The sequence below is a fragment of the Camelus ferus genome, chromosome 1 (genome assembly GCF_009834535.1).
Source record: "Camelus ferus isolate YT-003-E chromosome 1, BCGSAC_Cfer_1.0, whole genome shotgun sequence".
In the NCBI taxonomy this organism is placed as follows: Eukaryota; Metazoa; Chordata; class Mammalia; order Artiodactyla; family Camelidae; genus Camelus; species Camelus ferus.
Window position 1 is genome coordinate 56,259,449 of NC_045696.1, and position 17,006 is coordinate 56,276,454.

The following is a 17,006-nucleotide window of genomic DNA, read 5'->3' on the forward strand; positions in this document are numbered from 1 at the left end:
CAAATCAACAATGATGTTTATTAACATAATCTAATTCAGTGAGAGTGCAGGAGAACAGGTGTCCATATAAATTAGTTAGGAACACAAATAGTCACCATATCTCCAGAGTGCAACACCACAACACGGATCAGAAATCTTAAGTGTACATACTCCTCAACCTCCAACTCTACCTTAATAGGATAAAAACTTACGAAAAGGTACGCTACAAGAATACTTACTGAGGCATTATTTACAAATGCAAAAGAGAAAACTAGAAACAACTAAACATCTACCAAGAAGGGGATGGCTGAATATATTATAGCATCCCACTGTATGGATTAATTATTATCTGATGATTTAAAATGTATTTATATGAAAAGATACCTTTGATATAATAGGTTTCAAAAAGGCAGTTATAATTTCTGATGATTCATTTCAGTAGAAGATAATATATCTGTGTGAAAAGATCTAAGATGTGCCTGCAATTTTAAGTATGTGCTAAATATTTTATGCTTTATCACATTTAATATTCAAAACTTTATGATGTAGGCTGCCCTCTCTATACCTCAGTTCTTGTATCTGCAAAACCGAAATAAATAATTTGCCCCCGAACCATGAAAGCCTCAATTCACAAAACCATTAGATGATGGATGCCAGATTTGACTCCAGGTCTCAGAAACTGGAATCCAAACTATATCATGTTAAGTATCATCTGTACACCAAATGGTTAACAGAGGATCAACAGCACTATCATTCTCCCCAGCCCAGCTACCTTTCTACCTTTTTACCTTTTCTCTTCTCCTTCATCTTATGCTTCTTGCCATAATGAACATATTTTATTTTTTATAAGAAAAAAAAAGAATTTTTATTTTGAAATACTGGGGTTCAAAAGCCAAATACTCAATTTGGGGGAAAAAATTTACAGCACAGCTTTCAGTACATCAAGTTATTAAACATTACCTACTGACTTCAAAAAAAAAAAGGCAGCTTCCTTTGGGAAGTGTCACAAAAAGTTTATAGACTTTAGCATCAATTGGCCTAGTTTAAAATCCACAACTTTTAAGCTATGAACCTTAAGCAAATGACTTAAACTCTGAGGATTGTTATAAGGGCTACATTAAAAGAATAAAGCAGGCAAAAAGGATAAGATACAAAATAAATGCTAATACCTTCAAAAGATATATATTCATACAAATTCTAGCTCAACAGCAAAGTGATATTAAAATTATGCTGTGCTTATACATCTCCTCAACATTAGTTAATGGCTCATTTTCAATTTAAATTTAAATCAAACCCCTAAATACCCAAGAAAATAAATTCTCTTGCTTTTGGGAACCCCATACCTAGGAGAAGCACTATGAAACAAATATTTTTACTGTCTCATTACTGAATCTGTCCTACTGACTTTTGTTTGCTCAGTAGTTTAGTGGAGTGCCTAGCAAAGAGTTGGCCTAGAGTGCTGGATGAATAAATGTGGAGATCTTGGAACACCTAACACTCCGTCTCTCTAATAATGAGTCTCATTATCACTCAAGTATAAAAGATTTCACACAAAGCTGTGGTACTAATTAACATTCAACAACAGTTTTGATTTCAAAAAAGCAATCATGTAGCAAGTTTCATACAACTCATTTCCTCACAACTTGTTATTTTCTAAGAAATGTATCTAAAAACACAAAGTCCCTGGGATGAATCTTAAAGTCAAAGAGAGAGCAAGAGAGCTCTTAAACCTTAATCCAGCTCCCTCACAAGGACCAGAAAGGCCAAGATCTCACAGCAAGCCAAAGATTCTTCTCCGATTCATTTTATTGGTCTTTTTGTTACTTATTTAGCAAGTTAGTAAATAATATCATAAAAATTAATAATTAAAAAAATACCTGTTCTGGAATTATTCAGAAATTAATTCAGAAATTCCAATTTGTCTATAAATTTAATTCTATTACTAGACCAACAATGAAACAACTACACTACAAAACAACTATGGAATCCTAATCTTCTGTAAACACTTAGAATTCACCTCCATCAACCTTTAAATAGAACATCTAATCATTCCACAAATGAATACTCACTATTCATTATTCAAAAAATACTCATTGAAATCCTATTATGTGCCAGGCATTGGTCTGAGTTCTGGAAATACACAAGATATTAAAGAAACAAAAATTCGTGCACTCACTGGAACTTATATTTTAGGCCAGGAAGGTGGGAAGAGCAGACACAAACAAAATAAATGAAGTATATATAACAAGGTGATAATGCTTTAATAAAAAAAAAAGAGCAGAGGAGGGGAATGAAAAGTGCAGGATCAGAGTGCAGCTACACTTTTAAAATAATGGGTTAAAGAAGGCCTGACTGAGAAAAACATTTTAACAAGGCCTCAAAGATAAACTAAGTAAAATAAAGCAAGCACAAGTTCTAGTCCTACATAGATCAGATGGATTAGCAGCAACCTGGTGAACTAATTTTCTCAATTCCTGAAAAGGGCAGAAACAAGACTGAAAGTATAAAAGTCAGAATTACTGAATTCCTAACTGGAAGAGAAAATACTTGATTACAATACCATGAAAATATAGCATGTTCTTTTTTATTTCATTCCTTCTTCCTCTTTTTTCCTCCTTCCTTCTCTCTCTTTAATTCAGATGAAACTTCACTGCCAGCAACCTCAAAACTAACATTTAAAATACTGTCATTTTGCCATTGTCAGGCTTCAAACTTTAGATACTGAAACTTAACTTCCTACTTTTTCCATTTCTATTCCCCAAGAAACACCATCAAATTAACAGAAATCAAAGACTATGCTTCATCTTAATTCCTATTTTATGTGTTCACCAAAAGTTATAGATTTAAACTAACTACTAATGGAACTCTACTTTAAAGGTGCTTAGAGAATTAGTGTTCAGGAATCCTGAAGTAAATCCTTTTACAAATTCAAAAAAACATCTTAAAACTAACAAGTTTCTTGTTAGACAAAATATGCTCACTGTAGAAAAACCTAGAAAAATAAAGATAGCAAAAAGAATAAAATTAACATCTTTGAATGACAGGATTATAACTAGATTATAGTGTAATAAAGGATTATCAGCATAAGTATTTGGAGAATACTGTTTTCTCTATTTTGCTGCAGTCAATTCAATCACATTGCTCATACTCTTTTTCACTCATTCTTATGCTATTTGCACTCATCATGAACTTATTTCTATGTTAAATATTCTTCTACATCATCATTTTTTATCCTATTGCATGAATACCAAATCATTGTTGAGAGGATTAAATAAATGTATGGCATGAAGAAAATACTATTTACTGTTGTTAGTCCCAGGATTAAATTTTTTGTAAATATTCATGTATATCTAAATTTATGAGCATATCCTTAATTTTTTCTTTAAAATAAATCCACAGAAGTAGAACTTCTAAAACTTTGCCAAACTGCCCTCCAGAAATAAATTTACTTTCCTGCAGCAACACCCTTGTCATAACTATATTATACTTATAATCTTTGCCAATTTCACTGAGGAGGAAGGGGTTTAACTTTGTTTCATTCCATTTTTGTGTTTCATCAAATATACTAAATGGAACATTCTTTTTTCACATGCTAATTCTATTTCTCCTTATGTGAACTTATCAAAATATTTAAAAATGAATTATTCTAATATTTATGATCAGAATAGTCATACATTAGATTTGTTTAAAGCATGTTACCCACAGTGCTATTCTACAAAAACATTTGCTTATGTTACACATTTTAAAAGAGGGAGTTATACACATTCATTCCACCATAACCCTCAATTTAGTATCTTCCACTAATATTTTAAAAACAGAACACTAGTACCAAAGTCTAAGGGCAGAGGTGCGTAGAGGAGGGGAAAGGGCTTCAAATTAAAGTATTTTAAACTACCTAATATGTAATATATAGTACCTGAATTAATACACTCACTTAAAAGAATTAAGTAGATACTTTAAGCACTAACATGGAAAATGTCCAGGATATATTAATAAATGAAAAAAGGACACAGAACATGATCCATTTGTGATTTACGGCAAAAACAAAACAAGAGTGGGAAGAATAGGGAAGCAGTCGCTGTCCTAGGTGCTAGAGACCCAGCGATGAACTAGACAGGTTTTTCCTGCCTTTATGGAGTTCACTGGTTAACAGGTATCCTGACTTTATTTGGATTTACTTTTAGTATTAAGGCACAGTAGAATATAATAAAATTTCTCAATTTCTTTCCAAATATAAGTTTGAGTCTAAGAAGAATGTAAAGAGGAATACAGCTACACACATTACTTTCTGGATTTCAGAGCAGAAATTACAATATAAAAAATTTAAGAAGTTAAACACACACACAAAATATATTTCCTAGTGTTAATGAAAACAGAAAAAAAAGTCTCAAAATCACTTTTTTAAGTCTTTAGTTAAACTCAGGAATCTTTTTCATTACCCAAATCTGAAACTCAATTGATAATATTAAAGAAATCAAGGTATTGATTATTCATATGATCCCAATTTGGTTTAAAAATTACTTACAGTGTATTAAATGCTGTCTACTCCTAAAAAATATCTTGAACTAACTTACTAATAGTAATTTCTGGAAATAGGATCAGAGAGACTGTGAGCAGATGGAAATCAGAGAAAACCTTACACATTTTACTGTGCACACTCCTATACTGTTTGAGTATTTATGGTAAAATAATATCTTTATGATATAAATGAAAAATAGTTCAGTGCAGAACCCAAAACTTGGTCCCATCAAAATTTCCCTATGTAATACCTTAAAGTAATCAATAAGGAACTGCTTGAATAAAAAAGTCAGTGTTATGCAGGTATAAAAAGCAGTAAGGGAGAGCCCCCTACACTATGAGTGTTTTCCAGGACTTATGTTAAGTCAAAAAACATAAAAGGTGTAAAACAAAGTATAAGTTTTATCTAAGAAGGAAAGAGAAATATGACTAAGTGTACATACATTTTCTAAAAAAAACCCCAAAAACTAATAAAAATGGTCACCTATAGGGGAGGGAGAGGATAAAAGCTAGATTTTTCTAAATACACCTCATATTGTAGTTTTGGTTTTGCAATCATGAAAATATTTTACATAATTTAAAACAAAAGTAAATTAAAATGAAAACAGGTTATTCTCCAAAACTGACAGCAAAACAGACAAATGTATCAAACTAGGTATCAACTGGGTGGCTTAAACTCAGACAGAAATCATTTCAAATTATTTTAAAACAGTAATTTGACTGTAAATTCCTAGTAGAATTTACATTAATTGTAAGAATTCTTAAATTGTTTTCAGCAAACATTTTCTAAAACAACTCAAAATAGCAATACTAATATGTATATATAAATATAAATAATAAAACAAGTGATTCACTACTCTCAAGACTTCCAGCATAAATGAAAAGAGCTATAAATATAAAGCTGAAAAAGTTAAAGGAAAAATCTTATAATCTTTAACCCTTAAACTTTAAACAAAATCAGATTTGGAAATACTGCTATGAACTCACAATGTATTTTTTTCATTTGAATAATCATACAACAAATTCAGCAAAGCTGCAGAATATAAGATCAACACATAAAAATCATTTGCATTTTTATACAGTAGCAATGAACACTCTGAAAAGGAGTGTTTACAAAAGCATTTTAAAAATTCACTTTACAATAGCATGGAATAAATTTAACCAAGGGGATACAAGACTTCAAAACCACAAAACATTACTGAAAAAAATTAAAGAATACTTGAATAAATGGAAAGACATGCCATGTTCATAGATCATAAGATTTAATATTAAAATGTCAATATTACCCAAAGCAATCTACAGATTCAACACAATCCCTATTCAAAACCCCAAAGGCCTTTTTTAGAAAAATGGAAAAGAAGACCCTAAAATTTGTATGAAATTGCAAAGGATTATGAATAGCCAAAACAATGTTTTTTAAAAAAAAAAGTTGGACTACCTAAACTTCCCAATGTCAAAATTTACTACAAAGCTACAGTACAGTGTGGTAGTGACATAAGAGAGATATATAAATTAATGGAATAGAACTGAGAATCCATAAATAAACCGATGCATCTACAGTCAACTGGTTATCAATAAGAATGCCTAGACCATTTAATGGGGAAAGAACAGAGTCTTCAACAAATGGAACTGGACGACTGGGCCCTTACCTCACACCATATACAAAAATTAACTCAAAATGGATCAGCAACCTAAATATAAGAAATAAGACTATAAAATTCTTAGAAGAAAATTTATGGGTAAATCTTGATTTTAGATTTGGCAATGTTTTTTCAAATATAACACCAAAAGCACAGGAGGAAAGAAAGAGGTACATTCAACTTTATCAGTCTTTAAAACTTTCATGCATTCCTGACAGTACACTGTCGAGAGAGTGAAAAGATTACCCACAGAATGGAAGGATGTATTTTCAAATCATATATCTGATAAGGGTCTAATATCCAGAGTATATAAAGAAGCCTTATAACTTAACAACAAAAAGACAAACAACTCAATTTAAAAATGGGCAAAGGACTTGAATAGATATTTCTCCAAAGATAAACAAAATGGCCAGCAAGCCCATGAAAAGATGCTCAACATTATTAGTCATTAGGGAAATGCAAATCAAAAGCACAAGGAACAGACACCACTTCACACCAACTAGGATGGCCATTATCAAAACATTGAAAAAAACAAGCGTCGGAAAGGATATAGAAAAACTGGAACCCTGATACACTGCTGATGGGAATGTAAAATCATGCACCCACTGTGGAAAACTGGTGGTTCCTCAGTAAATCAAACACGGAATTACCATATGAGCCAGCAATTCCATCCCAGTTTTTAGGTAGACATCCCAAAAAACTGACAAGTGTTGGGAAAAAAAAATTGTACACCAACGTTCACAGCAGCACTATTCACAATAGCCAATAGCTGGAAACAACCCAAACGTCCACCAACTGAATGAACAAAACGTGGTTTATCCATACAATGGAATACTATTCAGCCATATGGAGGAATGAAATACTGATAGAAGCATGGATGAACCTTGAAAACATTATGCTGAGTGAAAGAAGCTGACACAAATGCCACATGTTGTATAATTCTAGTTATATGAACTGCACAGAACAAGCAAATCCAGAGTCAGAGAGTAGATTAGAGCCAGAGTCTGGAGAGAGGGAGGAATACAGACTGACTGCTTAAGGAATATAGGATTCCTTCTGGGGTGTGAAAAAGTTCTGGAACTAGACAGGTGGTGATGGATATACAACACTGTGAATATACTTAATGCCACTGAATTGTACACTTTAAAACAGTTCAAATGGTCAATTTTACATTGTTTATTTTATCACAAAAAGAGAAGTCTCACATACACACACACACACACACACACACCTCTGTCCACTAAAAGGGCCTACAAACAACAACCCACTTATAGCAACAAAGACCCAGATTATGATCTTTAAATATCAGAAAGGAACATCTTGTTATACTAGAAAATAGGGTTACCAAAGGTTACTGAGGTTTTAACAAAAGATACAGGAGTCAACATGAGGGGGTTTCCACTAGCTAAAGATGAGACAATTTGAGAATTAAAAATAACTGCAATGAATTAAAACAAACATATTCAAAATCAGGGGTTCATACTGATACTAAAAACAAAAAAAAAAAAAAACCTCACTGGCCACCTCTATCACGTAACAGGAAAAGAATCAGGCGTTTATCCTGCTGTTCCTCAGAATCATATAATTGACTAAGGTAAAGAAGTTCTTTATAGAAGTACTCCAGCAAACAAACAGAAGTAATGATAGAATATCACCACTATCAGATATAATGATCTAGACTGGGGTCAGCAAACTTCTGCAAAGGGCCAGACAGTAAATATTTTAGGCTTTACATGCCATACAGCCTTTGTCTTAACCAACTTTGGCACTGTAGTACAAAAGCAGCTACAGACGATATGTTAAGCAAGCAGTGTGGCTACATTCCAATAAAACTTTATTCCCAAAACAAGGAGAGGATCTGATTTCATCCATAGGCTGAAGTTTGCCTTAACCTACGCAATTGTCATCAATGTAGATGAAAGATTGATGGGGAACTTCAGAATAGACGGTGAATCAGGCTGACAATAAACCCAACAATCAACAGTAACATCACAAAAAGAGAGATTTCTAAACATTATTTGCCACCTGATATTATGCAATACTCAGCATCACCTAAAAAAGTAACCCGACTAAAAGAATCTAACGGTCTGCCGGAAATACAGGGGGTAAAGGTATATCTTCCTCTATTAAATGACTACAGGGATTAAAAAATAATCAACAAAACCTATAAAGTGGGAAATTTCAAAGAACAAATGATCTAATTCTTCAATAAATAAATAACAAGGAAAAGAGGGGAGAATATTATCATCAGATGTAAGGAGATTTTAAAATAGCAATCAAATGCAAAATATGGACGTTGTTTTGGATCCTAATTCAAACAAACCATTAAACAGAAAAATTTTGGGGAAATGTGAATCCTTGCTATCTGATGTTAAGGAATTTTTCAAATATTCCATGAAAAGTAGAACCATGATGCTATAGTTCTGTTTGTTTATTTTAAGCATCCCTAGAAAAATGTATTTGAAAAAAAAGTATGATCTCTGAAATTTGCTTGAAAAATATTTGGTAGTGGCAAGGGTATAGATGAAACAAAATTGACCACATTTAGATCATTATAGAAATTGGAGATGAACACATGGTGGTGCATTACACAATTCTATTGACTTTTATAGGATTGAAAGCTTCTTAATAATGAATAATTTAAAAATAAATACTCCAAAATGGAAAAAACATTCACCACCATTTTGGAAATACTAGGCTCCCTTAAAAAAAAAAATTAATGAAAATTATCCCATTCTACCAGAAACCAAGTTCAATGCCCACAAAGAGCTAAGTGGAAAGGGAAAGGGAGAAGAGAAGTGGAAAAGGAGAAAGAGGGAAACTGTGACTCATTCTTCCCCTCCCTCAGCCTAGTCAGTGACAAGGCAGTAAGGTGCTGCTACTAGCTGCTTCTTTAAAAGTGTCCTGGCAAGGACAGAGTATTTTACTTTATAAGAAAAGGTGTCCTAGGAAAATCACTCTGCCTCAAGCTGTGAAAACTGTTTGATGTTCTTAGAGCCCCCACGGATCTTGGTTATTTCAAAGAAGGAAATAAAAAGTTACCAAGAGAAAAAAAAATTGTTAGAGGGGGAAGAGACCTCTCTCCCCGACTTCCTCATAATTGAGAAGGAAGAATAAAAACTGAAGGAAAAAATATACTACACTCTGCTGAAATCAACTCACATTTAATAACCTTGATGGTTTTGAATGGTTCTAAATAATTCTCCAAATTTTCAATGGGTACCTCAGATTATTTAACTCTACTGAACAAAACTGTAGACATCCAAGTTGGAAGAAAGAGGCTCTTTCTTGTTTGCCAATTACAGTTAAACATTTAACACCCAAGGGTCAAATGCAAACTAAACTGTCACTGTATACAGACTAGCCTGAAAATAGTTTTCAGAAGAAAAATATGCAGTATAAAAAAGACGGACTACATAGACATCAGATCCACTTAAAAAACACATCTCACATTAAACAGGCAAACAAAAACTTCATGGGCACTAGGCCAACATCTGCTGATTACAAACAGTACTCACTGAAAAAGTGCCAGATCCCTAACAAACTATAACTTTCTTAGTGTCCTATAAAATATATTCAAGATGGAACCTCCATTATTAATACCTTGGAGATATTGTAGGTTCGGTTCCAGATCATTGCAATAAAGTGAGTCACACAAACTTTTTGGTTTCCCAGTACACATAAAAGTTATGTTTACACTGCACTGCAGTGATTAAGTATGCAAAAGTATTATGTCTAAAAACAAAAGCATATACCTTAATTATAAAATACTTTGTTGCTAAAAATGCTAACCATCATCTGACAACACAAGGTTGCCACAAACTTTCAGTTTATTTAAAAAAAAAAAGTGGTATCTGCAAAGTTCAATAAAGCTAAGCAAAATAAAGCAAGGCGCAGTAAGGTAAGGTATGACTGTATTCTAAAAGGCAACAGGTGATGTTTTTCCTCAAATAAGTTAAAAAAAAAAAAAAAAGACGACTTGGAGGCTTCCTTTATGACCACCCTATACATGCCCATTAAAAAAACAAATAACCTGAAACTAACATTGTAAATCTACTACACTTCAATAAATAGTAAGAAAAAAAAAAGATAACAGAGAGGTAACAACCTACACCTAAGCCTTAATTATTTTTATTAATACTAATAGCAGCTAAGATTACTTTGTGCTAGACACTGTGCCAAGCACCTTACATGCATAATTATCTCCTTTAAGGACTACAATCACCCAGAAATGCAGGTATTGTTATCACTATGTCCAAATAAGGAAACTGAAGCTATAAAAAGTTCATAACTTGTGTAAGCCCACTATACCTAATAAAAGAGCAGGCTCTGGCTTTACAATGTCAAAAAAAGACATAAAGATATACATACCTAAAGGTACTATCAAATTTCACTCCAAAAGTACTTTAATTTACAGAGTATTCTCTGAAACCTTCCCCCTCTCCCCCCAGAACATGGAGCTCATCTAAGCAAAGCAAAGGATACAGAACACGTGTCAGGTAGTAAATTATCCTTTCCTTCTTCCCTAAGTAGGGCAGCTTAGTCCCTTTCCTAGTATTACTGCTAACTGCTGTTTCCAAAGTGTAAAATCCAACCAAATGGGTAGTTCACTACAATCACACAGTAGCATAGCAAGGTCAAAACAGCAAAGGTTTAGGACTCAGAGACATTAGGGATTTATTCCCAGTTCTGCCCTGTTACTAGTTTTATGTTCTTTACCCTCCAGAAGGGCCTCAGGTTCCCTGTCTGTAAAATGGAGATATCACCTAAGTCCTGTAGAGTAATGCTCTTTAAATGTTGGCTCTCTTCCCTTTTCTTGTAAAATAAAAGCAAGTTCCAAATGCCTAAGACAAAGCCTCCAAAGTGTGATCCAAGGAATATCAATCCTTCAAGGGATCCCATAAGCAGCATTTCCTAAACTTCTTTGGCCAAAGAATATTTATTTCAGCATTATAATGTATTATTATATTATACAGCATTGCTTAGAGTAACTGGTATAGGAAACGCTGACCAAAGGACTTTCATCTTGGTTAAAAAACAAAACAACACTTTGCTTCAGATTCTATGATAGCTCTTTTGGCTCTTCAGCATCCATTTTTATCCAGTCTAGTTCCTGCCTACATTCTGTATTGCTGAGTTGGCACATAAATGCCTTGTAGATATATGAATACTCCATTTATTAACTATTATACATTAAAACCCAGACATCCTCTTTCAAACATGACCTGAAAAATCCAACTGCAGGATAAACAGGGCTTGTTATCACAATATAAACAGAAAACTTTTTTCCACTAGTCTTCCAGTTAGAGTAGACAAGGAAAGAAAAGTTCATGTATCAGTGTACATTTATCAGAACTGTATGAAATAAACCAATTATTACAAACAGAATGTGCACCTGGCCTCACCCGCAGAGAAAAATGCAGTACAGAGGATCAGAGCCAATTATACTGTATCTGAATTTTGTATCATCACAGAATTTTACTGTAATCTGACATTTAAAACACTTGCCAACTAAGAAAAGTTCCTCAGAAGCACAGAAAATTTTCTCCAAGTCATGAAAACTATAAATCAACTTTTTAAATTAATACGTAACTACCCTCAAAACTATAAAAATACTAAAAAGAAAAACATGATTATGAACTTATGTATTAAAATTTGGTCTGTACATTCAAGATTCAATGCTTTTAATTTGATTTATTTTTCAACATTCAACATTTATTAAGCATCAACTAAATAAAGAGGATCTTCATGGATCTTTATGTCCAAGAATAATGCAAAGCAACAACAAAAAATACTGAGACAAGAGACCACAGGAAACAATAAAAATGGAAGCAGGTGGGTGATGTCTAACACCTGCCTTGAGTCAAGCTATGATGTTTTCAACAAGCTCAAAATTGGTGTCTTCACCAATTTTCACCAAGTTCCCAGAGGTAGCAAGGCTCCATTTTTGCACATCATTCACATTCTCTTAAGACAGTAAAGAGTAAGAGCTCTAGATTAAATTACTGGGTTAGAATCCAAGCATCTGCCATCAGTGTTGCTGGTTATAAAACCTCAGCAAAATTTACCCAACCTCTCTGAGCCTCAGTTTCCTAAACGATAATGGGATCTGGCTAATAACTGACTCTGCAATATGGATTCGACTGTATTTATTACCCATATCTTACAGTCACTGTTTCATAGATGGTCTGTATTAACTTTAAAAGCAAGGTATTTGCTCTTAAAATTTTTATTTCAAAAGGATAAAACACTTTACTTGTATATGATTGACAATTTACTTTCTCCTTGGTAAGTAACATTAATAAAAAGCAAAAGTTCCTAAGCCTTACCCTAAGAAAACTTAAATCAACCAATTTCCCAGGATCTTCCTATTCTCTTTCTAAATTATAAAGGTCATAGAGTGTAGCAATTAAAAGAACAGATTCAAAGTATGGCTACAAAATCTGCTGGCTGTGTAAGGAAGGCCATCTAAGCTTCAGTTTCCTCATTTGTAAATTTTATTTGCCTTACCAGACTGTGGTAAAGATTAAATGAGATAGAAATAAATTGCTTAATACAGTGCAATGACATAGTAAATAATGAAATTTTTTTTGTCTTTACCTGAAGGCTGGTGGCCTTAGTTCCACACACCAGGCCTATTCCTACTAGCTGTGAGATCTGAATAAATCAATTAAAATATTTTTAATTTAATTTCTTCATCCATTAAATGGGAGAGAATATTGCATCAAAGTATTATGAAAGTTAAATGAAATGACAGTGGTTGACACACAGTAAATACACAAAGGGTAGCTGAATCTCAATTATCCTAGTTCTAAGATTTAGGCTACCACAATTAGCATCCAGGGAAACTCAACACTCATCATAACTACAAACTTTTCTATAATTAACTTCTTCCCCAACCCTCACTCCTGTGATCAACAGCAGCATTTCTTGCCTCTTCCCTAAAATTTAGAAAGTATATAGGCTTTCCCAGGTACATGTGAAAAACAAAAAGATGACGTTTAATTTGGACATAAAGTAAAGCCAGATTTTTAAACAATATCTTACTCCTAAATTAATACTGATAGCTAACAAGCTGTACAACTTATGTTGATACCATGTAGAAGACATTGTAGTCAGAGTCTTCTGCCACTGGGGATTTTTCTTTCCTAAGGATCCAGGAACTGGTTCATCTGCTCTTACTTTAGAGGTCACGACACACAGACCCTTTGTTTTTTACTAAGTACTCATTCTCCACTATAGCAGAAATATAATAATAGACAGAACACTTCCTCTATCCTTTGAAAGTGCACAGCCATTCTTTAATTTTCTAGAAATTGATAGAACGTAAATATATACTGTACTATTAAGGCTTCAAAAGGCTTTCAATAAAGGTTATCCGTGACGTTCAACTGAATTTAAACAGAATTATGCTTTGTTCTTTAGTAACTGGTTGGATTTCAAGAAGGGCACAAACATTTACTACTTAAGAGAAAGTAAAATAAATCTCTTTTTGTGTAAGAATCATGCCCTAGGCCAGCCAACCATCTCACAATGTACACAATTAATCACAGAAGTAGATACCATGTTCATCAGTAGAAACCAATTATCCTGAAAACATGGTTTCTCAAAACGCAATACAGTCAAATTTTACAGCTATTTAAGAGGTTGGTTTATTTAGCAAGATAATCTATATTGTTTATTAATATTTCTTACTTTCTCTGGGAAAGGTCTTGAATTGATACACAAATATACACTAGTCTATCAGACAAATAAACAGTATCCGAGAGATGTAAAAAGAGGGCCTGTAAAAATTACAGTTTTCATCAATCCCCACAAAAAATTTACATGTCTAAGTACATCCATGGTGAAAGGGCCTATTCATATTTAAATAGTTTACTTTATCTCTTGCAGAATAGCCTACTTGGTGAAAATAAACTGATTTGTCACTTTTCATTATTCTAAATCTGTCTTCTACCCTCATCCACTCCAAATAAACTCCTGGAGGACTTGGGGTATTATAATACCTGGATAGGCTCAATGTTTCAGAGGTACTGTACTTATCAAACAATGCAACCTAGCACCGGAGTTCTTTCTTTCATTCAGCTATCCATCCAAAGAGTTCACAGCCACTCTGTGCTAAGCATATAGGATAACACAAATGTCTGTATCTGAGTCTCTTTCTTTTTCCTACTATTGCTCCTTTGTGTTTAAACAAACACCTAGGTTTAACTTCATAAATTAATTTCTTATATCAAAACTTAAATGTTTCTAGAAACATCAGCAATAGTTTGATGACTTGGAAACTCTAATACCATATTTAACTATCATGTATAGTATAAATGTAACTATCATGACAAATTGCCTTCAACTTAAATATGTACTAAGTGTATAGAAAGCACTGTGATCCACATTGCAGGAAATATAAAGATGAGTAAAATATTGTTTTTGCCATACTGGGATTTATAATCACCTGGGGAGAGACAAAACAAGTTAACCAGAATGCAAGGCAGAATATAAGAAGAGTGATTGTGCTACAGGAGTTACACACAAGTGCCTTTCATACCTTACGGTAAAAGGCATAGCAGACTAAGTAGCTGATGTGGCATGTGAGATTCTGAAACGTGGGTAGGTCTTTGAAAGAGCAAGGGGAGAAAGTATATGACAAAGAATATTTAGACTAATAGGATTCCACTGGGACCAGGTCAACTATGGCAATGACAATATCTAACAAGCATACCAATAAGAATTTCAATATACATTTTAATAGTTATGCTAAAATATGGGGAAAAAATCATTACCTCCTATACCAAGCACCTTTCTGAAGAACATAAATCTCTCAACCTCCTTTAATGTGGTATAAAATTTCAAAATAAACTGAAGATACGACTAAAAACAAAACAAAGCAATGAGACAAATCAATGAAGTGTTTTTAATCTACATTCCCCTTATCTATTCCTTTAGAATAAATAGACCACATATATGATTAGACAGACTGACAACAGTATCACACAATAACATAATTCCTGGAAAATTCTAAATCTGCACTGTTCAATACAGTAACAACTAGCAACATGTGGCTATTGAGCACTTAAAATGTGGCTACTCCAAATTAGGACGTGCTGTAAGAATAAAATACCCACTAGGTTGTGAAGATTTAGTACCCCCTCCCAAAAAATGCAAAATTTATTATTAGTAAATTTTACACTGATTATGTGTTGAAATAATATTTTGGACACACTGGTTTAAATAAAATACATTCAAAAAATTAACTTCACCTGTCTTTTTACTCTTTTTAATGTGGCTTCTAGAAAATTTGAAATTACATATGTGATTCACACTTGTGGCTTGTATATTTCTATTGAATAGTTCTGCTTAAACAACTGCTTAATATTTATATTGTTCAGATTTCTGTACTTGCTTCATGTTGTTGCTTCATGTTGGCCTGGTAATCACTTGATCATATGACACAAAGTAACCTCCCAAAACATCTATGCCTCAGTGACAAATTAATGAAAGGTGAGACAACTGTCAAAAAAGCCTGTCAGCTTCTTAACTACTCTTTTGGACCAAAAGTGGGAGAAAAAAACAAATAAAAACTTTTCCAGGTACATTTACCAAACAGTTAATACTCCAGGCTGATGTCATGAGATTAAGTTAGAAAAGAACTACACGGTGATGCAGACATGGGATCCGGGAAATAGGAGAGTGGACTCTGAAGAGCAATGAAATAAGCCAGAGGATGACAGATGTACCTTGGGGGCATGGAGAACAACCAGGCCAGATCCCAGCAGTAGGACAGGACTCTAGGAAAAGGACACTCCAGGAAAAGAAGAGAGGGTAGGGCAAAATCTACATAACGCCCAATAAAATTGAGGCAAAAAAAAATTAAGATTGTAATCATTGCAAATTGCAAGAAAAAAATGGCAACAAAAAAGTGTAAAAAAAATGTAAAAGCAAAGGATATGTGAGTTTCTTTAAATTATTAAACAGAGTTACCATACAACCTAGCAATTCCACACCTATGTACCCAAAAGATCTGAAAATATATGTCCACACAAAAACTTGTTCAAAAATGTTCATAGCAGTATTATTCCTAATAGCCAAAAAGTAGATAACTATCCAAATGTCCATCAACTGATGAACAGATAAGCAAACAGTGGCATTTCCACACAATGGAATATTACTCAGCAATAAAAAGTAATGAAGTACTGACAAATGCTGCAACATGGACAAACCCTAGAAGACATTACATGAAGTAAAAGAAGTCAGTCACAAAAAGCCATATATTGTATGAATCCATTTATATAAAATGTCAAAAATAGGCAAATCCACACAGATTAGTGGTTGCCTAGAGCTAGAAAAAGGGAAGTATTAGGAATGACTACTAATGAATACATGATTTCTTTTTTGGGTGATAAAAATATTCTAAAATTAGACTACAGTGATGGTTATAGACTCCATGAATACTGAAAACCACTGAGCTATATATCTTAAATTAATGAGTTTTATGGTATGTGAATTAGATCTCAAAAAAACAGTTTTTTTTTAAAGGAAAGGTAACCATTGTACACTACTCAATTCTGCACAGAATATTGCTTAATGTTTAGATACTGAGTATTAATCATCTGAATAATAATTTAAGTAAATAAAATTAAAACTGGTGGTATAATTATATCAGTAAAATAGTAAAAGGGAAATGGGGATGACAATAAATAATATCTACCATAATGAGATGACAATAAATAATATCTAAAAATAATTTTAAGAAATAGACAAATAGCATACTAATTAAAATTATGACAAAACTCCTAGAGGAAATAGCTGTCATAGTTTAGGTTGCCTCTAAGAAACATGAGGCACAGAAGTTTAGCTTCCATAACAAGACTA

At 33.1% G+C, this 17,006-nt stretch overlaps 1 protein-coding gene and 1 long non-coding RNA gene across 5 annotated transcripts in view; both read right to left on the reverse strand.

Moving 5' to 3' along the window:
* GSK3B (glycogen synthase kinase 3 beta) overlaps positions 1-17,006 on the reverse strand; it is a 167,563-nt gene that overhangs the window by 140,723 nt on the left and 9,834 nt on the right. The gene's annotated exons all lie outside the window — the stretch shown is intronic.
* LOC116663730 lies at positions 1,852-15,841 on the reverse strand. Its single transcript, XR_004320024.1, has 3 exons — positions 15,831-15,841; positions 12,648-12,651; positions 1,852-2,691 (listed from the first exon to the last, which is right to left on the reverse strand). It is a non-coding gene; the product is annotated as an uncharacterized LOC116663730 (long non-coding RNA).